This window comes from Symphalangus syndactylus, chromosome 4, assembly GCF_028878055.3.
Source record: "Symphalangus syndactylus isolate Jambi chromosome 4, NHGRI_mSymSyn1-v2.1_pri, whole genome shotgun sequence".
Lineage (NCBI taxonomy): Eukaryota > Metazoa > Chordata > Mammalia > Primates > Hylobatidae > Symphalangus > Symphalangus syndactylus.
Window position 1 is genome coordinate 22,220,619 of NC_072426.2, and position 21,974 is coordinate 22,242,592.

General features: G+C 41.6%; 2 long non-coding RNA genes across 5 annotated transcripts in view; one reads left to right on the forward strand and one right to left on the reverse strand.

Annotated features, from left to right (window-relative positions):
* LOC129480453 (uncharacterized) overlaps positions 1–21,412 on the forward strand; it is a 41,681-nt gene extending 20,269 nt beyond the window's left edge. The window contains exons 2-5 of one of the 4 annotated variants that reach the window (XR_008657047.2): positions 3,891–3,989; positions 18,357–18,474; positions 19,269–19,386; positions 21,120–21,412. This is a non-coding gene — a long non-coding RNA (uncharacterized lncRNA). Of the gene's footprint in view, positions 1–3,813; positions 3,990–18,337; positions 18,475–19,268; positions 19,387–21,119 lie in introns of those variants that run through there. The other 3 variants (XR_008657046.2, XR_008657048.2, XR_008657049.2) reach the window with 3 other exon arrangements.
* On the reverse strand, positions 1,356–13,097 carry LOC129480452 (uncharacterized). The gene is made up of 4 exons (XR_008657045.2): positions 12,553–13,097; positions 11,548–12,284; positions 2,265–2,480; positions 1,356–1,834 (listed from the first exon to the last, which is right to left on the reverse strand). It is a non-coding gene; the product is annotated as an uncharacterized lncRNA (long non-coding RNA).
* Positions 21,413–21,974: the final 562 nt, after the last annotated feature.

The window sequence follows — 21,974 nt, forward strand, 5'->3', positions numbered from 1 at the left end:
GGTCTTTTAACCAAGGACTTGTCTGTAGGCAAATATCTCTGTATGATCCTGTTCGGATCTTTGTTCTTTTCCCTGTTCCAGTTCTCATATATTTGGTGCCCTCTTCGGCGTCTCTTTCCATTTAAGTTCTGAGCCAGTTTATGTGGATGGAGCAGAGATACTGCTATGTGTTCACCCAAGTCCTACTTCTGAGCACAAAGGAAAGCTCATTTCCCAGCTTTCCAGCCACTAGATGTCATTGACTGAGCCCTGCCAGTGAAGTACTAGGCTGCTGATCAAGGCCAGTTCCATGAATGCATGGAGCACAGCCTTCCTCACACCTCCCTCATACAGCCATACCTGATTGGGATGGGTGAGAAACAAACCTTTATTGTGTTACTCTAGCGAGATCTAGAGATAGTTTGTTACAACACTCAGAATAAATACTAACTTCGAGGAATTCTTAGTTTCTCTGTCTACTGTAGCTCAAAGTTCAGACTTGGAGAATATTTCTTGTTGACCATAGATGTACCCAGAGCTGCTCTGATCTAATGCAATGCCTACTGTCTGGTGTTCCAAGAATGGCTTCTCTGTATGCAATGCTTGAGTTCTCTGTTTTTTTCTATGTCACCTGAGTTTCATTGTATAGGAGGGGTTTAAGTCACTTAGCTTAATGATGGAGTTATGTTCTGAGAAATGTGTCATTAGGCAATTTTTTCATTGTGCAAGCTTCAAAGAATGTACTTACACAAAGCTAGATGGTGTAGCCTACTTCACACCTAGGCTATATGGTGTAGCTTATTGCTTCTAGGTTACAACAGCATGTTACTGTACTGAATGAATGCTGTAGGCAATTGTAACACAGTAGTGTTTTTGTATCCAAACATTTCTAAACAAAGAAAAAATACAGTAAAAATGTAGTACAAAAGATATTAAGTAATACATCTACATAGGACACTCAACATGAATGGAGTTTGCAGGACCGGAAGTTGCTCCATGTGAGTCACTGAGTTATGAGTGAATGTGAAGGCCTAGGACATGACTGTACACTACTGTAGACTCTATAAACACTGTACTCCTAGGCTACAGTAAACTCATTAAAAATTTTTCTTCAATAATAAATTAACCTTACAAATTAAACTATAACTTTTTTTTTTTGAGACAGAGTCTTGCTCTGTCACCCAGGCTGGAGTGCAGTGGCACCATCTCAGCTCACTGCAACCTCCGCCTCCCGGGTTCAAGCAATTCTCCTGCCTCAGCCTCCTGAGTAATGGGGATTACAGACACCCGCCACCACACCCGGCTGATTTTTGTATTTTTAGTAGAGATGGGGTTTCACCATGTTGGCCAGACTGGTCTCGAACTCCTGACCTGATGATCCACCTGCCTTGGCCTCCCAAAGTGCTGGGATTACAGGTGTGAGCCACCGCACTTAGCCATCTATAACTTTTTACCTTATAAACTTCTAAATATTTTGAAAGTTTTGATCCTTTTGTAATAACACTAAGCTTAAAACACAAACACTCTATGGCTGTACAAAAATATTTTCTTTCTTTATATCTTTATTCTGTAAGCTTTATTCTAATAAAACTTTTTAAATTGTTTTTTACTTTTTAAACTTTTTTAAAAACTAAGACACACACACATTAGCGTAGGCCTATGTGGAGTCAGGATCATCAATATCACTGTCTTCTACCTCCACATCTTGTCCCACTGGAAGGTCTTTGGGGCAGTAACAGGATGGAGCTGTCATCTCCTATGATAACAATGCCCTCTTCCGGAATACCTCCTGAAGGACCTGCCCAAGGATGCTTTACAGTTAATTTTATTCTTTTCTAAGTAGAAGGAGCACAGTCTAAAATTGCAATAAAAAGGATAGCATAGTAAATACACAAACCAGTAGTAACAGTCATTTATTATCATCATCCAGTATTACATACTGTACATAATTGTATGTGCTACACTTTCATATGACTGGCAGTGCAGTAGGTTTGTTTACACCAGCATCACCACAAACACATGAATAATGCATTGTGTGCTACATTATGATGGCTACGTCACTAGACAAGAGGAATTTTTCAGCTCCAGTATAATCTTATGAGATCACCATAGTATATGTGATCTATTGTTGGCTGACACATCATTATGCAAAGCATGACTGTATTAATAGTTCATAGCATTTTGGTACACGCAATGTGAAAAATTCTTCCCCATTGCACAAAATTCACTCACCCCTGGTTCTTCTCTGCTTAGCAGTATCAAATGTTCTCCAAGCTCAGACTTACCTGTTCCCATCTTGGCATGTGAGCCACATAAGCCTATAGGCAAGCCTGGAAGATATCAGCCTTCCTGGACCTCCCATGGGAGATCCTTACTATTCATCTTCAACAGCTGCCCACCATCAGGACAAGTTCTTCATAGTGAGACATCATCAGCTGCCCATAAACTGAGACCTCTCCTAGACCCAATAGGTTCAGGAACAGCTCATTTACTTTTGAGAACTGGCAAAAAGGACAAATATAGATTAGTGAACAGAGCATGGGATTAGGTTGTGACCTGCATTTTAGTCCAGGCTTTCCCACTAACTTGTTGGGTGACTTTGGAGAAGTGGCAACTTCCCTTGGCCTATGTTCCTTATTTTCTCACCTTAATACACAGATAATAAATATCACTTTCTCTGGCTAACCTCTCAGCGCTCTTCAATTGTTACAAAACAAAAATGTATAGCATACATAGAAACATGGAAAAATTACAGTGGGAAAAATATTAAAAATTATTTTAAGAAAGCTCACTTATAATCAGATAGTTTTGTGTCATGGGCTAATCAGACCTCTGCCAGAAAGAGTTGCTTTTTGAAAATGGACATCATTTTCTTGGGGTCTGTTTGACAGTTTTCCCACCTTAGTGCACATATGAAACTGTGGAACAATGATCTGTGTGTAGGAAAGGCATCATCAGTTTTCTGGATAGCTTGTTAGATTAGAGGTCTTGGTCAGTTAGTACTGCATTTGAAATGTCTACTCAACAGCATTAAAGTCAAGTTTGCCTATAATGAAAACTATTAAAACCACGTTTGGACAATTCCATGTCTATGAATTTATCTTATGAGTAGATAAATGTGAGAAATGACACACATAAGAGAATATTCACTGTTTGGAACAACAAAAGAGTAAAAACATCTATATTTGCACCATAAGGGGGACTGGTTAAACCAACCACGGAAATCTGTGCTCTGGGAAAATGTATAGCTCTATGAATGCTGGAACTCTGATACACTGATATGGAGCATTCCCCAAGAAATTTCATTAAGTTAAAATGCAAGTTGCAGAACAGTGTGTAACATATAATACCATTTGTGTCAAAAAATTTTAAAACACGCATTTGCTAGAGAATTCATAAAATATCTCTGGAAGAATATGAAAATGATGTTTTTATTGTTTGCCTCTGAAGAAGAAACTGCATTAGCTAGGAAAAGATTATGAAGGGGCCGTTTGTGTTTTTTACATTTAAAACCATATGAATATATTAACTGTTCAAAACAAAGCAAAAATAAAATCAAAAGCATTAGATCCAGTTCCCTTTTTACAGTGATTGGGTGATTGTAGTAAATATCATAAAATTTACTATTTTAACCAGTTTTTAGTGTACAGTTCGGGGGCGTTTACTACATTCACACTGTTGTGAAGCCATCACCACCATCCATCCATGTCCCATTTATTTTTGATCCAAAGCTGCTGCACATTTCCATAGAGGACAAGAAATTTGTGCTTCCCTCCCCAGGAGGAAAAACTAGAATATTTCTGACAGCTTCTCTATCCTTTTCTCCCCTCTCCAAGGGTAGGTGAATGAGTAAGCTGATGATTTGGAAGAAGGACTGAAGTTCAGCCTTTTCTGGGTTTTCTCTTTCACAGCATCTTGCTTCAGGACACATACATTTTCTGCTCCTCTAACCAGTAAACTTACTTAGGCAGATCCTCCCTCTGCACTGGAAGGCCTGCAGATCTGAGAAGGTGAGGACAATTTGGGAAGAAGGTATGGGAAGCTCATTTGGGGTGGCTCAGAAAGGTAAGCCCTAATGTGTCCAAGATTGATTCTCACTCATCAGCCTTCTAGAAAAGGAGCTGGATGCAAAGCTCCATGGAAATGAATTATAGCTGTGGGTGGAAGGCAGCCAGTCCCAGTGAATCCCGAGGGTTGGACCCGGCCTTCTGAGCAGGCCAGGAGAAGGGCGGTGGCTTCCCAATCATGAATGCTGGGGGAACAGGTCATGGTAATGTGAACCCAGAAAATTTGAGACAGGTCTCGGTTAATTTAGAAAGTTTATTTTACCAAGCAAGGTTGAGCATTCGTGCTGGTGACACAGCCTCAGGAGGTCCTGACATGTGCCCAGAGTGGTCAGAGCACAGTTTGGTTTTATGCATTTTAGAGAGACACGAGACATCCATCAACATATGTAAGATGAACATTGGTTTGGTCTGGAAAGGTGGGACAACTTGAAACAGGGACGGGGCTTCCAGGTCATAGGTAGATAGGAGACAAATGGTTGCATTCTTTTGAGTTTCTGATTAGCCTCTCCAAAGGAGGCAATCAGATATGCATTTATCTCAGTGAGCAGAGGGGTAACTTTGAGTAGAATGGGAGTCAGGTTTGCCCTAAGCAGTTTCCAGCTTGACTTTTCCCTTTAGCTTAGTGATTTAGGGAGCCCAAGATATTTTTCTTTCACACTGCGAAGTTGCCACAGTACACAGCAGCAATGGCCAATCACAGACCTAGCCTTCTGGTTGTGCAACGGGAGGGCTCATGTCCCCCAGCCACAAACCCTGAGCTGCCATGCCAGAACCTTATATTATCCTTATATTGTACTCTGACCTCTACTTACTCCAGAGGAGGGCTTGGCATTTCTTTATTAATGCAGCTCTAAAATTTCTCAGTCCAAGGGGCAGAGTCCCTTTCCTGAAAGTTGATATCTGAGTCCAGCGATCACTTTGCTCTTCTTTAGAAGGCAGTGGGCATGGGGACCCACACACCTGCTGCTATTCTTGTCTTTGTGGTCTCCCCCAGGAACATTGCCCCAACAGAGCGAGTGTGTCTGCTGTCTGCTTGTTTACTGTGTTTATATGACAATTTCCAAGCCAGTGCTACTAGTAATAAAGCTGAGGTTTTCGTCTTTAGTCTCCTGTATCTAAATCTCTAAAGGTTCCAAATTCAGAGAGGGGGGATAGAGGAATGACTTATCATCACCTGCTTAAACACTAAGATTTTTTTCATTAAATTATTAAACTATGACTTTGGCCACCACCTGCTCTTGTAGAGTTTCCCTCAGTTATTTCAGAAAATCCCCTATGACAGACTCTTATGTTTAATAATGATACCTCATGCCCTTGCCACTACTGCCTGTGATCCCAAGGGATCACTGCTCTGTGGTGCATGGTGGCATGTATGATGCTTTTACCATTCGGGCCTCAGGAAAGGGCTCTGCTCTGCCCTTCACCACCAGGACCCAAACATGTCCCAGGCATGTTCTTCTCTCCCTACCACCTTGCTTAGGCCAGGCTGAAAGTGAATTGAAATTGACTCAAGGGTTGGGGAAGCACAAGAAGAGAACTTAGAGCTAATGTAAGATGTGATTTCTCTGAATCTGCAGGCCAACCCACTGCCTTCTGCCTAAATGTTGACCTGCTTACAAAGTACACGCTCATGCCCACCACTGAAAGTACTCAAAGCCTGGTCAGGCTCATCACCAGAGGCCCACAGAAAGAGACGAGTTTCTCCTCCTCTCTAGTCTGTGGTCTACCTTCTCAATCCTTACTTACTGTCATAGGATCTACTTCTTCCCAGGGCAATTGACAGTGGTGATGTTCACTCCTTTCAAGAGAAACACCACCCTCCATCTACTGGGGTTTTACATGTTCCTCTGTGCCCCACTCCCTACCAGGCAATTGCAATGATAACACATTGGTCTAATAATGGTACTTTCTAGGCTAATCTCCAGCCTCTTGGGGTAATAGTAGCTGCATTTTAGAAAGTAGTATTTATTTTACATTTTTGTACTGTAGACTTCTTGAGATGATATCCCAAAAAAACAGAAGTCTTTATCTTTCTAGTTTAAATTTCTATATTTTGAATGACTGAAAACTACTTGCGGCTTTAAATGTTCTGTTTGTCCAGGCTGTATTAACTAAGTTTCAAAAAGTCTCAGCCTGGATACCACATTACATGCTAATCACATGCTAATCCAAAGTCTTTAACATTACTTGCAAGGCATAACTTATTTGGGCTCATCCTACCAACACATATGAATGCATCTCCCATCATCTCAAACACACATATCTCTCCTCAGATCCAGGCACAGTCCTCCCAGGAGAAGCTACACTTGCATATTTACTCATGCCACTCTCCTGTCTGGAATCCTCCTCATCACTCGAAATTTCCCCCATTTGATGAAGTCTTTTAATTTATTCCTTTGGATTCCTATAAGACACTTCTCATTCATCCAACTCATCCATCTACTCAACAGGAGCGCATTGAAGGCCTATGGTATGCAAGATGCTATGCTGATTCTGTGGGGTTTCCATAAATGTATAACACACAGGGCCTCCCCTAAAGAGATTATAATTTTGTAATAAAGTATAGAAACAGCAAAGTCATGTTTCACTTCAAGAATACCTCACATTTCTTTTCTCACCTCAAATCTTTACTACTCCTTCTCTTGTGCCCCATCCCTGACAGTCAGAATAGTCATTCTCTGATTCCAGATTCTCTCCATGTTGTATAGAGAAAATAGATCAGGCAAAGGCTTCCATTCAAGCTCTAGATCATTCTGCAATTATCCCCATTCTTTCCTGCAATATCAGTTTTTCCTTGCTAGTGGCTCATTTCCATTTGCAAATAAATATGCTTAATATTATTCATTAAAAAACCAAAACCAAATTCACCCCTTGGACCCATACCTTCTCCAGCTCCTACCACCCTTTTCTGTTCCTCTTTGCAGCCATACTTTCAAGCAGGATGTATATATCCACTGTCATTGCTTCCTTTTTCTTTTCTTCTTCTTTTTTTTTTTGAGACAGAGTCTTACACTGTCACCTAGGCTGGAGTGCAATGGCGTGACCTTGGCTCACTGCAAACTCTGCCTCCCAGGTTCAAGCGATTCTCCTGCCTCAGCCTTCTGAGTAGCTGGGATTACAGGCGTGCATCACCATGCCTGGCTAATTTTGTATTTTTAAAAGAGATGGAGTTTCACCATGTTGGTCAGGATGGTCTCAAACTCCTGACCTCAGGTGATCTGCCTGCCTTGGCCTCCCGAAGTGCTGGGATTACAGGTGGGAGCCACTGCGCCGGGCCCATTGCTGCCTTACCTCCCAGACTCTCCTAAATTCTCTCCAGAGTTGTTCATCCACCACTCTAAGAAAATGGCACATGTCAGAGTCACCAATGGCTGAGGCTCTTGACCAACCCCACCTTTGTCTTTCTCGACCTCTGCTATGGTTTGGTTGTGGTTTGTCCTCACTAAAACTTATGTTGAAGTTTAATTGCCAGTTCAGTTGTATTGGGAGATGGGGCCTAGTGGAAGGTGTTTGTCTCATGGGAGCAAATCCCTCATGAATAGATTAATGTTGTGAGTAGGTTCTCACTCTCTTAGGAATGGATTAGTTCCTGCAATAGCAGGTTGTTATAAAGTGAGATTACTCCTCCTGCATGGCCTCTTTGTTTGCATGTGCTTGCTTCTGCTCTGCATTCTGCCATGAGTTATAGGAACATAAGCCCCTCATCAGATACAGCTGCCCAATCTTGGACTTTCCAGCCACCAGAATTGTGAGCTAAATAAACTTCTTTTTTATAAATTACCCAGACTCAGGTATTCTGTTATAGCAACATTAAATGAACTAAGGCAACCTCCCAGCTGGGCTTGGCCTGACTGACTCCCATTCTTCCATGGAATCCTTTCTCTAGGTTTCTGGGCCACCACCTGCCTAGTTTCCCTCCTATGGCATTGCCTGCTGCTGGTTGGCCCTCTTTGCTGATTCTGCTTTTATACTAAATTTCTAAATGTTGAAGACCTCAGAGCTTTATCAAGAATCCTCTTCTTTTCCTTCTCTATAAACTCTTTCCTTAGGAATCTTCACAGTCTCTTAAAGATACTAACTATGCACTAATTATACCCAAACTTATATGTCCAACCCAGAACTCTTGAGCTCCAGACCCATTTATGCAACTACCTACATCCATTCAGACGGTAAATGGACATTTCTAGCTTAACCTAGCCAAAAATGCCCTATTAATTGCCGTCTACATTACATCTCCCCAAACAACAACAATCATTTGCTCCATGTCAAGCCTTTCCTATGTTATTGAGTGATGACACTTGCCAGGAGCAGGTCCAGGTTTTATGGTCCTGAAGCTTAAACAATTTGAGGAGCCCTCTTTCACATAAAGAATACAAAATTTAAATACATATTTAGTATAAAAGTATTTGTTTAGTCTGAGAAAAGGAAACTACAATGAACTACAAATTTTAAGTTACTGAAAAATAGCACAATAATCACAAAGTCAAGCAGGACAACATTAAATTTTATTAATTACCTGCCTGACAACTCTCTATAATATGTTTTCCCTACACTTTGGCTGCTTGCTCTTTGATTGCCTTTTTGTGTAACAATAGTTTTATAATATGTTCTATAGCAAGAAAAGGATAAAAATTTAGATCACGTCTCTTGCAAGGTTAATAAAAAATTCATTTGAAAAAATTATGGATAGTTTCAAAACATTAATTTTAGCTTCACAACTCCCTATTGGCATTATTTAAATAAAACGTACTTAAGACTAGATAGTTGCACACTTTGGACTGACCAGAACTGTGTCAATAAGAGTTGTTCCTTGAAAATGGACCTGATTTTAAGAAGGTTTATTGGGCAGTTTTCACTGCCTGGGGCATGTATGTATGGTGATATGGAGGAATGGCCCATGAGTAGGGTCCATATCGCTGCTTATCCAGGTAGATTTTCAGATTGGAGTTCTTGATCACTTAGTGCCACATCCAAAATATCTGCCTAGTACTTCAGAGTTTATGTTTTTTTTTATTTTGAAATATGTCATAGACATGGTTAAGCAATTCCACCTCTAGAATTTATTCTACAGGTAGATTATTTTTCTTTCTTCACACTGCATATGCAACCCATCAGCAATTCTCGTTGGCTTTTTCTCCAAATGCTTTCCTAAATTGAGTTCTTCTTATCAGCCTCAGTGTTCTCCCCTGTTTTAAGCTGCAGTCACTTCCCTTGTGGATGACAGCAGTAGTCTATAGCTATCTTGCAACTTGCTAGCTTATTTTTACTTCCCTATCATCCACTGCCCCTACCTCACAGCACGCAGAAATATATTTCTAAAGCAAAACTCAGCTCTTGTCATTCTCCTGCTTAAAACCTCAGATGGCTTTGAATCAAGCTGAAAATAATGTGCAGCTCCCTCAGGGCCTCATAAATATGGCCTTGCCCGTTTCTGGACCTCACCTTCTTCCACTCTTCCCCTTGGTCATCATGCTCCAGCCCTACAGATCCTTTTTCTGCCGCTCAAACACGCCAAGCTTATTTCCAACAGGACCTTTGCACATGCTGTTCCTCCCACTTAGAACATGCCTGACCAGCTCTGCAAGCCAACTATGCTCATCCTTCAGGCTCAGATTAGGCGTCCCCTCTCACAGGGGCCTCTCTTGTTGCCTTATCTCACATAGCACTCTCCCTCCAGGTTTTTACCATATGCTTCCTTTTATAGCATTTTTTTTTTAGTATCAGGAAGTATCACATTGTATATCTTTTTATACATTTTTGTCTCTACGAGAATATGGGCCCTCGAACTGAGATACACATACCACCGGAGGTACGTGAGGCCTTCTAAGGATATAAGGGTATAAAGAATCAGTTTTAAGGGAATCTTTTTCCAGATACCTAATTTCCATATGAAATTGACCTGCAATGGAGACATTATGCTAGTTCTTCATTTCCCATTTCCCTATCACAGTCATGCTTCTCTTATGTACATGCCACTCACTCAGCCTGAACTTACTGTGGGTATAAAAAAGTCTGGGGCTGGAAAAATGGGGCAATTAAAAATAAAATATTTCAAAAGTAAATGACTTTAATGACAGGATTTAAAAAAAATCTTTTCCCAATCATTATGGTGTTTAATGATTTGCTTCAGGAAAATTAAAAGAGGGCCAAATATTTTTTTCAAAGATCATTAAAAATTACTTTAACATGGATCACTATGTGATTTTCTGAATATAACTTAGAAGGCACTCAAATGATTAAGTTGCATTGAGAAAGCAAAATGTTTTCCATCTAAATTTCCATCTAATTATTTATGTAAACCAAGTTTCTTAATGCTTATATTTATAAAAACAAAACTGAGAAATAGAATTGATGTTGAATCCTCTTATTCTAGCAATAAGTGATTTTATCCATAAATATATAAACCAACTGAAAAAATAGTCCTGTTAAGTTTCAGTAAGAGAGGACTATTCAATAAAATTTTATTTCTCATGTTTAATAAGTACTCACTAAAATTTATAATACAGTTCTGTTGTTTTGATCAATCAGGTTTTAATATCTATTGTAAGTTAACTGAATCCAGATGAAAATTTTAACACTAAGAACTTTACAGTCACAGGAATAAAAATAATGAATTGCAATTTACAAAAGTATATCTGTTCAAGATAACTATCAACAAAAACTTTCAAATTTAAAAATATATTAAGATGAAATTATACAGAATAAATGGATTGGAAATACAAGTTATGGGAGAAAAGGAACAAATTAAAATTTGTGATTATTAAAATGAACTTTTCATACATTTTTAAAATGAATAATGGTCATATAAATAAGAAGAATTGGTTGGACATACAAAATACTAGAAACCTAGCTTCCAAAATTCCATCCAGAGGGTGAAGTGTTATTAGGGAGTTTATAGACTTTTCCATCTCAGTAGGAACAGAAAACTTTTATTACATATACTTCTGTGTGGTTATCACATGTCCAACTCAGGTGTGTTTTCCATCACTTTATGTAAGCAAGCAGGGGCTGCCTGAACTGTCCTTCAACTCCACAGGGCCTACTTCCATGTTAGTCACTCAGTGGTGACAGTCATAAGATGAAAGCAAACAAACAAACAAATGAAAAATTTTCTGTCTTAGCCAGACTGTAGGCAGGAAGGCTCTTTTAACTCAGAGAGGGGTTTCTTCTAGGAAAACTAGATGGGAAGCCCACTCCCATAGCCCACTCCCCTCATAAGAAAGAGAAAGACAAACAACCTTTTCTTTGCTTGAGATGTGGTTTTCTGGAATCAGAGTAAGAGTAAAAATGGCTTCAATAGACAAAGATTCCTGTCAACTAATTGCCATAGAATATAAGACTTAGATCAGCTGCTCAAAGCAAAGGAATTTTTAAGTGGTTTTATGGCCTTAACCATTTGCTCACCTAGGGGTACAGCCTTGTATGAGTCTATTCTTGCATTGCTATAAAGAGATATCTGAGACTGGGTAATTTATAAAGAAAAGAGGTTTAATTGGCTCACAGTTCTGCAAGCTGTACAGGAAGCAGAGCAGCTTCTCGGGAGGCCTCAGGAAACTTTCAATCATGGTGGATGGTGAAAGGGAAGCAGGCACATCTTACATGGCTGCGGCAGTGGCAAGATAGAGAGCAGGGAGGTGCTACCTGTGTTTAAACAACCAGATTTTATGAGCACTCACTCACTATCATGAGAGCAGCACAAAGGGGGATATCTGCCTCCCTGATCCAGTCACCTCACATCAGGCCCCTCCTCCAACATTGGAGATTACAATTCAACATGAGATTTGGGCAGGAACACAGATCCAAACCATATGAAGCCTGCACTCATTTATCCTGGAGGCGTCACCTTTGTTCTGACTAGCCATTCTAGCAGTGACTACACAAGTGGCCTGCATCATTTCCTGACTTGAAAACTGCTTGCATTAAACTGTGCTTTGGTGTTTTGTCATCAGGATGTTATAAGAAACAGTCCCATGAAATCCGTTAATTCATTGTCATATTTATTGTAGGAATATGGTTGAGGGTGTGAATCATCATTTTACACAGCATCTTCCTTATAAGCAGCCCAAGGTAGAATTTTTTTTTCAAGTATCATAATCAGGAATATAGTTTTATTTCTTCTGAGCATCTGAGTGAGTTTTAATCTTGTGGACACTCTGGCCAACATGGCTAAGCAGGTTTTGCCCTGTACTGACGGCTGTGAAGTTTGAGTAGACGGATCAGCCTGTACCAGCAAGTATCCTGGAATTCATGGCAAACATTTTTGTGAATGTGTGCTCACTTGACTACTAGTTTCATTTTTTTCTTCACCATTTTTATTTTTTTCACCCTACTTTTCTCATATACTGAATTAATCAGGACCTTCAGCCAGGTCAGAAACTCAACATAATTGAAAAAAAAAAATAGAGAATATATGATATCTACTAAGAAATCCCAGGAATCAATCTAGCTTCAGCCATGGCTGGATCTGGGCACTAAAAAACAAACAAACAAAACCAAAAATTCTCACATTTCAGCAGTCTCTCTCTCCATCTCAGAGCTCTTCTCTCTTCTGTGTTGACTCCATTCTCAGATTCCTGCCTCCCTGCCTGGGGACTCTGGCTGCACCAGGCTTGTATCGTCCTACAGTTAGAAGTGCCAGTGGAGGCCGGGTGTGGTGGCTTGCTCCTGTAATCCCAGCACTTTGGGAGGCCAAGGTGGGCAGATTATGTGAGGTCAGGAGTTTGAGACCAGTCTGGGCAACATGATGAAACCCCATCTCTACTAAAAATACAAAAATTAGCCTGGTGTGGTGGTGCATTTCTGTAGTCTCAGCTACTCAGGAGGCTGACGCATGAGAATTGCTTGAATCCAGGAGGCGGAAGCTAGAGTGAGCCGAGATGAAGCCACTGTACTCCAGCCTGGGGGACACAGGGAGGATCCATCTCAAAAAAGAAAAAGTTTCAGTGGAAGAAGAGCTTCTCTTTCCCCATCATTTTGACAAAGGACTGAGTTTCTGTGAGTCACTTGGCCAAGCGACTGCAACCAGATGGATGGAATTTACTGATAGGCCAGTTGTGTGTTACACGCCTTCACTCAGAGCCTGTGATGAAATAGTACCAGTTCCACTTGAGAGGTAGATTGTTTCCCCAGAGAAAATAATAAGGGTAAAATGGATATGAGGTAGGCAAAACCACAACCCACTGTGTCCATTTACATTTAATTTTAACTTTTAAACTGAAGCATATACACTTTTATAAGCCCCTTATAAACTTTTTAGAACAAAGTGAACCATGGAAAAATAAATGGGAAATCAAATCGTAATTTGTCAGTTGCTTAGGGAGAATAAAATCAGAACAAAGGAAATTGTGTGTATGGTTCAAGTATTTTATGGCTTTGGGCTCTTAAGGGCTGAATCGTCTGTCAGTGCAACTAGGAACAAATAAATCACATCTGTGGGTCAGCCCCGGAGACAAACTGCAGGTGCCTGCTTCCTGGACTTTCCTTTTATACAGCTACTGCTGTCCAGCTATTCTGACCCCTCTTGGTTATGATAATACTATTCACTCTGTGCTGTTTCAGACAAGCCAATGTTGCTAGAATTCCCGGACCTTCCTGCTTCAGACCTGAATGGCAATCTGTCTTTTATTTGTCTTTGTATATATTTTGTCACATCAATCACGGGCTGAATTTATATTTAACTCTGAGAGCTTGAGTGGTAGGGAGGATGCTGTTGAGCCAATTAAACATTTACAATGGAGGCAAAAGATTACCTTTTTTCTTTTTACAAATGTTGTATGCCAGAGGCAAGTTGGAAGGTTGAATGCCCTTAGTTGCTAGTGGTGATAGGGCAGCCTTTGCCACCAAGTGGCTCGCAGTCTAAGGTAGGGAGTGGTAGAAATGAATAAAACAATTACACTGGATTTGTGCTGTACTCTCAGAATATAGGAAAGTGTCACTTGAGCAGTTTCTCTAGAAATCATGAAGAAGGCAGTGTAATCAACATTCAGATTCAACTGTCTGCTAATATCTTCATAATGTCTCAGGGGACAAACACTTCTTGGACTCCTATAGAAGGATACTGCTAGTATTAACATTAGCACTTGTATTTCATTGTTACGAGGTTGGCTGAGTCTTTACTATTCTCTGCCTCCTTTCCCCCACCTGGGAAGGGGAGAAATTAGGGATAACAGGCATCCATCATTGTCAGTTAACACCAGAAAGCTTCATGATAACCCCAAGCATGGAAGGGACAAACACTCCCTGAGCTCCGTAAGTCCAGAGTTATTATTTCACAAGACAGAGGACCAAAGTTCTGTTCAGATGGGAATAGGATCTCCTCACATAGGATACTGTGGTATTACCAGAAGAAATCAAGTCCTCTTACTGGCGAATAGTGTCAGATTTTAGAATACTAAGGAGGAAACTAACGGTAACCTGAAATGGAAGTCTGTCTTTTCCGTCCCTCTACCTTCACTCCATTCTCATTCAGCCGCATCCTCTCCCCTCATCTGTGGAAACTAGAAACTCATGCTCCTAACCTCACCTTCTACTCTGCAAGATCAGCATGGACTGGCCAGAAGTGAGAGCTGGAGGGAGGTGGGCATCCACCATGAGGCCCCGGGTCCCCGCAGACTGTAAGGACTGCAAGGTGATTAGTGGATGGGGGGACCAGAAGGACAAGGCATGGATAACTCTCTCCTTCATCACAGCCCTGCTTATCACTGCTTGTTCTACTTGGGATCTTTTTTTTTGGTTTTCTTTTTTTAGAGACAGGGTCTCACTCAATCACCAGGCTGGAGTGCAGTGGTGTAATCATAGCTCACTGCAGCTTTGAAGTTTTGAGCTCAAGTGATCCTCCCCCCGCAGCCTCTTGAGTAGCCTGGGACTACAGGCACACACTACCACAGCAGGCTAGTGGTTTTGTTTTTATTTTTGTAGAGACCGAGTCTCCTATTCTCCTCAGGCTGATCTCAAACTCCTAGTCTCAAGCAATCCTCCCGCCTCAGCCTCTGGAAGTGCTGGGATTTCAGGCGTGAGCCACTACACACAGCCTCTAGTTGGGACCTTTAAGGCAACTAACTGAAAGTTTTAGAAAAGAACTACATAGCTTCTTTGATGTTCAATATGTGTTTGTTTTAGGAAAATGGGGCATGGGCATCGAATGAGCATCAGCAGCTCACTTCCTGTGTCTTGGTAGAAACAGGATCCAGGAAGCCAGGATTGTCTGTCCAGAAAATAGCTCTGTTCCAACAGTTTCTACTTCCCAAATGGCTCCCTAGAGTCACATGTTGTGGGAGAGAAGAGGAAAGACTGCCAAGTAGTGTGCTGCATGTCTACCTGTCTGGTCCCACAATGAATTGAACCTTCCTTAAGGAAAAGCTCATTCCTTGTTTGTCCTTCCTGTCTCCCCTTATGTAGTAACCAGACTCGATATCTTGCCCAGAGAGACTTTTCAATAAATAATTATTAATATTTATGCCCAAATCAAAAAATAATAACATTTATTGAGCACAGTCTCCCAGATTGGCTTTATGCTACTGGTGGTAGAAGATACAGGACAAAGTACCATAGGTGAGAAATACTGCTCTTAAAGAGTTAAAAAATATAACAAAAATAACAAATCGCATAGACGTAAAAAGAAAGCTAGCAATTTAAGTCTTTACAATGAGAAAAGCTTAGAGAGGTTCAGTCACATACAACAGGCATATAGATGGTAAGTGATGAAACCAGGATTCTAGCACTCTCCAAAACATCAAAACATTTAGCCAATGAAGGCAGTAGGGAAGGGATTCTGGGGCATTAACCAAATAGCTCCAGGAAAAAGGTTTCTGAAAAATTAGCATCAAACCTGGACTAGGGTCTGATCTTCTAACTCCTGGCCCAAATTATTGTGAGATCTGGAAATTATTTTTTTTAAGCCAAAGATGTCTGAGTAATAGGCCAAGGTCCACGTTTTCTTATTGAGCTAGCTCTTTCTCAATACTCAGCATGGTTAGCAGGTCCTCACACTGTCATTATTTCTGGCTGACTCTCTTAAATGATGTGTTTAAGTCAACAGGTCAACTGTCTTCAGAAACATGATGAATGAGGGACACAGGAGGCTTCTTGCCTAGTTTAAAACTTTCAGGGAGTTGACAGTTTTCAATCAACTTCCCTCTTGTTATCCAAATCTTTATTGGTTTGTTTTTCTTACTGGTGATCCTAAGGCACCCCAAATTTAAGCTTCTTAGGCATCCCACAGCAGCAAAGTCTATTAAAACCAGAACCACAAGTAACTAAAACCCAAGACTCACTGTTGTTAGGGAAAAGCCTCACTGAGAGAGCTGCACTTTGTAGCAGACTTTTTCATCAGTTTGTCCACTCCGCCCACACCCCCTCATCATAAGAGGGAAGCAGATATACAGAGATAAGAGGCCATGTGCCTGGGTTGCTGGCAAGAGGGATGCCCTGGTGGCCCAGCTGCTGGTGCCAGTGCCCGTGGGGCCTGCTGTCCTGTCTGCCCTTGGGTTCCACTTTTCGTCTTAAGATCATTTTAATGGTCCTGAACACAGACATCATTGCTTTTTATCCATTTGTCACTAGAGTCCTTTATTACATTTTGTGAGTTTTCATTTACATCTTTGCTGTACCGCTCTAGGTTTGTGAGTTTACTTACCTAATTAGAGTAGTTACTTGGTTTTGCTTTCATGTAATCAGAACAAAATACATTTGGCTTATCCACAATAGAACATAACAGTAAGCCAAAAAGTAAATTGCAAGTATTTGGGGAGATAGGAAAAGATTATCTTCAGTTATAAATCAGAATTCTATCTCTAGTCACAAATTGTGAAGGGGGTTTCCAAATAGCTTTTAAAAAAATTACTTGTTTCTTTTATTTATACAGTATCACCACATTCCATTATCTTAACTCTTAAAGTCTCTGAACTGGGAATGCCATACAGACTAATTCAATTGTCATTTTACAGATCAGGAAATTGAGTCTCAGAGAGGTTAAATGTCCCATTAGGCTGTTTGGCCCAGGAAAGGTTATTTTAGGCCAGCGCCTCCACCCCTGGCCTTCACATCAGTGGGAAACAGATGTTTCTACATCTCTTCTGTCAGTAGGAATTTCCCTAATTGCTTTGGGCAGGGGATCCCATCTTTGATGCAAGTCTTTAGGGACAAATGGGGGTCTTTTCATTGCCAACAACTCATTTCTACGTGATAGGATGTTGTGAAGTATTGATTGAGGTTTTTCCTGCTCTTGACTTTGATTTATGACACAGAGATAATGAACTATGGAGGTGTAAGTTATCCAAGTCCCTTGGAATTCAAAGAAAGTCCTACTTCTGGCTACAGGATGCCCCTCTCACTTGTCACCACTGACCACAGGGTGCAGTAGAGGCCACCCTGGGGCCCCTTGGGGAGGAGAGATATAAGCGGACTGGAAGCTGGAAAGAGGTTGCTTTTGGGGAGATCCTTCATGTTTAAAGCGAGGCTGCCCCCCTCTCAAGGAGAAGGCCACCAACTAGTTTCTCCCTAGAGGCACTGAAGTGATGCCCAAGAGAACTGCCTTGTAAACTATGGTGGGCAGATGGTCATTTCCATCCCTAGCTGAATGTCTCCTCAGCCTCTTGATATGCTGATTCACCCCAGTGGTAGATGAGCCCTGCGGAGAGATCAGAGGCAGGATAGGGAGAAAAAGAGGGGAAAGAACATCTCCCTCAGGTTCTCATTTCTCTAAAGGCAGAAAAAAAAAAATCAATGCCTCATGTGCCAAAGTCTCCAGAGGAGAGATAAGGTTGGACAGAGGAAGGAGCTCCAGGGCTTCTGGGCCACCACAGTCAAGGGCGCAGAGAAAAACAAGGCACAAGGCCCCTAGCTGGTGGAGGAAATGGGTTTTTGAAAGGGGCTACTAATGCTTTTTGGGTGTGGAAGGGGCTGCTTGGGGCTGAATAACTGGCCAGCGAGGTTCCTTGTGTTTCCAGTTTGTCCAACCCCTGGACAAGGAGCATGGATTCAGGAGAGAAGCTTGCCAGAGGGACCACATCTGGAGAGGTTATCTTGGGGGGCTTATCATTTCTCTGTCCCACATCCCAATACCAGAAAACTAAGTGCAGAGAAGTGAAGGGCAGACCGTTCTTCAGCTGCATTTCCCCCTCCATCCCACTGTTCCATCCCAGGCAACCAGAGCCCCCAGAGCAGCCTGAGCTGGGCAGCAGGGTTGGGAGGAAGAGAACTTTGAATCGAACAAGGCATGGCTGTTTCAAAATGAATAGGTCTGTTTGTTGTTGTTGTTGTTGTTGCTTGTTTGTTTGTTTATTTTGAGACAGAGTCTTGCTCTGTCGCCAGGCTGGAGTGCAATGGCGCGATCTCGGCTCACTGCAACCTCCACCTCCTGGGTTCAAGCGATTCTCCTGCCTCAGCCTCCCGAGTAGCTGGGACTACATGTGTGGCCCACCACACCCAGGTAATTTTTGTATTTTTAGTAGAGATGGGGTTTCACCATGTTGGCCAGGATGGTCTCGATCTTTTGACCCCATGATCCACCTGCCTTGGCCTCCCTAAGTGCTAGGATTATAGGCGTGTGCCACTGCACCCGGCCAGATCTAAGTTTTAAGACCCTGATAAGGCTGTTCCAATAACTAAAAGTGATGAGAAAGTATAGAATCTAACCATGATGCTCTTATCTCCCTGGAATGGAGGGTTTGAAGGTGCCAACATTGACTGAGTGCTCTTCCTGGGTTTTGTACTATGCTAAGTGTTTTGTACTATGCTAAGTGTTTTGTATGCTGCAGCAGTTATGGTGGGTGGTGGATGGACGAGCAAAGAAAAACTAGATTCAAATCCACCATGTGCTTATCTTATGTGCCTGATTTATCTAGCCAAGAATCCAGAAACTTTGAGAAGCAGATAGCACAACAGGGTGGGACGAGGTGCAGTTTTTATATCTGTAGACTTGATTCTGGCCTCCAGAGTCTCTAACAAGTGGTGAACTTCTGGTGACAGCATGCATACAAAGCAAAGTCTGCACAGATCTGAGAAGCTCTTGGCTTGCTGTGCCATCACTTTTTTATACCTGAGATTGCATTACTATTCTGCAAAAACATGCAGTTAAAATCTATGTGCTTGTATTCACAATAGCAAAGACTTGGAACCAACCCAAATGTCCATCAATGATAGACTGGATTAAGAAAATGTGGCACATATACACCATGGAGTACTATGCAGCCATAAAAAAGGATGAATTTATGTCCTTTGCAGGGACATGGATGAAGCTGGAAACCATCATTCTCAGCAAACTATCACAAGGACAGAAAACCAAACACCGCGTGTTCTCACTCATAGGTGGGAACTGAACAATGAGAACACTTGGACACAGGTTGGGGAACATCATATACCAGGGCCTGTCAGGGGTGGGGGCACTGGGGGAGGGATAGCATTAGGAGAAATATCTAATGTAAATGACGAGTTGATGGGTGCAGCAAACCAACATGGCACATGTATATAGCTATGTAACAAATGTGCACGTTGTGAACATGTACCCTAGAACTTAAAGTATAATAATAATAAAGGTGCTTATATTTAAGGATATGTTTATAAATATTGGATTCTCCTGGTTCCTGAACTAAACTTGCTGTCAGGCAGACCATATTCTCATCCATAGGGAAAAATAGAATCATGCCCATGTCTTGCTGATCGTTATCTCTGTCTCCAACCCTCCATTTCCCCACATATACATCATCCTTGTGATCCTGTATCCCAAACAGATGTCACCTTATTAGTGCTCACGGAAGGCCTGTGGAATAGAACACAACTGGGATTAAAGACATTACCTAAGTCACCCAAAGTTACACAGCCAGTAAGTGGCCAAGCCAAATTTTAAACGCTGGCCTGCCTGACTCTTACCAATACTCATACTGCCTTTTTCAGAAGGAGGCACAGAGCTTTCCCCATCTTCTCCATCTGGTGGCTGGGTCAGGATGGGGGCAGCACATTGGAGAATATTGCATCCCAGGGATGTGGTAAGCTTTAGTCTCCAAAGTCCTAAGACCCTTTAGCTGTGGCCAGCGTGGGTCCTCAGAAGGTCAGCCCCCACTCGACCAAGTGTTTGGGGAGAGACTCGAGCTTTGGGCTACCTTGGCGGCCTCTGCAGAGCATCCTGAGCTGTAGATAGCAAAAGGCCTATCAACTCAGACACTGCTCTTCATAATCAGAAGAACCATCCATTTTTTTCAGGTCCCTCGAGTTCCAAGCACTATCCTGGATACATTATATAAATATTATTTGATCATTATAATATGCTTTGAAATAGATGTTATTATTGTTATTTTTTTTTTTTTTAGTTAGGGAAACCAAGGCTCAGAAGAGTGAGTTATCTGATAAGTGCCATGGCTGGGATTGGAATTGAGTTATATGTGGTAGATTGCCTGCATCAAGGCCCTGAGTCTTCATCGCTCCCATTGTGGCCAGGGCACTCTGCTCTGCCAGACTTTGGACTCAAATGACATATTTGGCTAATGAGCCATTGTTTTACTCCATTTGTTAACATATGGAATACAAGCCAATTATACTTCTTGCCCTTATACTCTTCTTGTTTCTCTGACTGTACCATAAGAATATGCTTGGGTAGCCTAGAGGATGAGACAGACAGAGAACGACCAGGCCAGCCCAGTTGTTCACAGATGAGTGAGAGAGCCCAGCTAAGATCAGCAAGCCATCCAGCTAGCAAACCTGCAGCTGACTGCAGATATATGAGCAAGCAGGCCCTTCTGATCCCAGCTCAACATAGTATAACCCCTCAGCCAACCCTATAGGTTCAAAGAAAATAATAAAAAGTGTTGTTTAAGCCAGCAAGTTTTGGGGTGGTTTATTAACAGCAATAGCTGTTGGATACAGTATGTCTCCAAACCTGCACACCTGTGTTTTTTCCTCTTCACTATATGAAACGCATAATCTTAAATCCAACACAGTGTCAGAGGGACTTCATTGTCAGGGTAAGAGGTTGTGCTAGATGACTTCCAAAGTACCCTCAGCGCCAGGATCTATGATTCTCTGTGCAGCAAGCAAAATCTGTCAGCAGTTTTCCTTCATCATTTTTCTCTCTCTCTCCAGGTAACTTTGGGCCACTTTATAATGGCCCAGATGTCTCTGATCCTGTAGTGTGGTGCCCTAGCCTGGTCAACGCTTGGAGTTTTATAACCCTCCAGAGCTTCAGTTTCTTCATCTATAAAATAATCATGGGGCGTCTACTAGTTCTTGCAATTAATCTGGTAAAACCTTTTTCTTCAACAAACACCAATAAAGAGGATCAAAAATAGCTTGCTTTTTTTTTTTCATGCTGGAGAGTGGCACATATCCACTGTTTTATCTAGGGTTAAGTCCCAGGAATATCTCCTGTTCTCTGTTACAATGAAGTCCAAAGGGCCTTGATCATATTGACATTCCAGAGAGCATCATTCAGGTCCTCATATTGATTGAACTTAATAAGTGGGAAGTGGCAAGTAGTTTGGATACTGTAGTAAAAATACATGTATACCAGAGGGAGGGAGCTACATCCCAGGGCGATTCAGATACTCTCCACATTGGTCTAGTTTTTGGGTCCAACAGTCTGAGTCATGCTGAGAAATCCCATCCAAGGTAAAGGACAAGTTGTACTTTGCTTCTCCTACCACTAAGAACAGGCACAGTACTAAATAGGCTTCCTTGGATTCTGGAGGCAACATATACCATACTTGGGACTAATTCTCAACACATTTATTGAGTGACTCAGAATGCTTCCAGGTTTGAGTGGGACCAGAGCAAGAGAATCTGCAGCAGATTCAGGCTGTGATGCAGTGAAAAGTGTTCTGTCATTCAGGACATATGACTCATCAGATCAGTAGTGCTAAAGATAGCTATGGCAGATACCAATTCTGTGTGGAGTCTCTGCCAAGGTCCAACAGAAGAGTCACATCACAGACCTAAGGG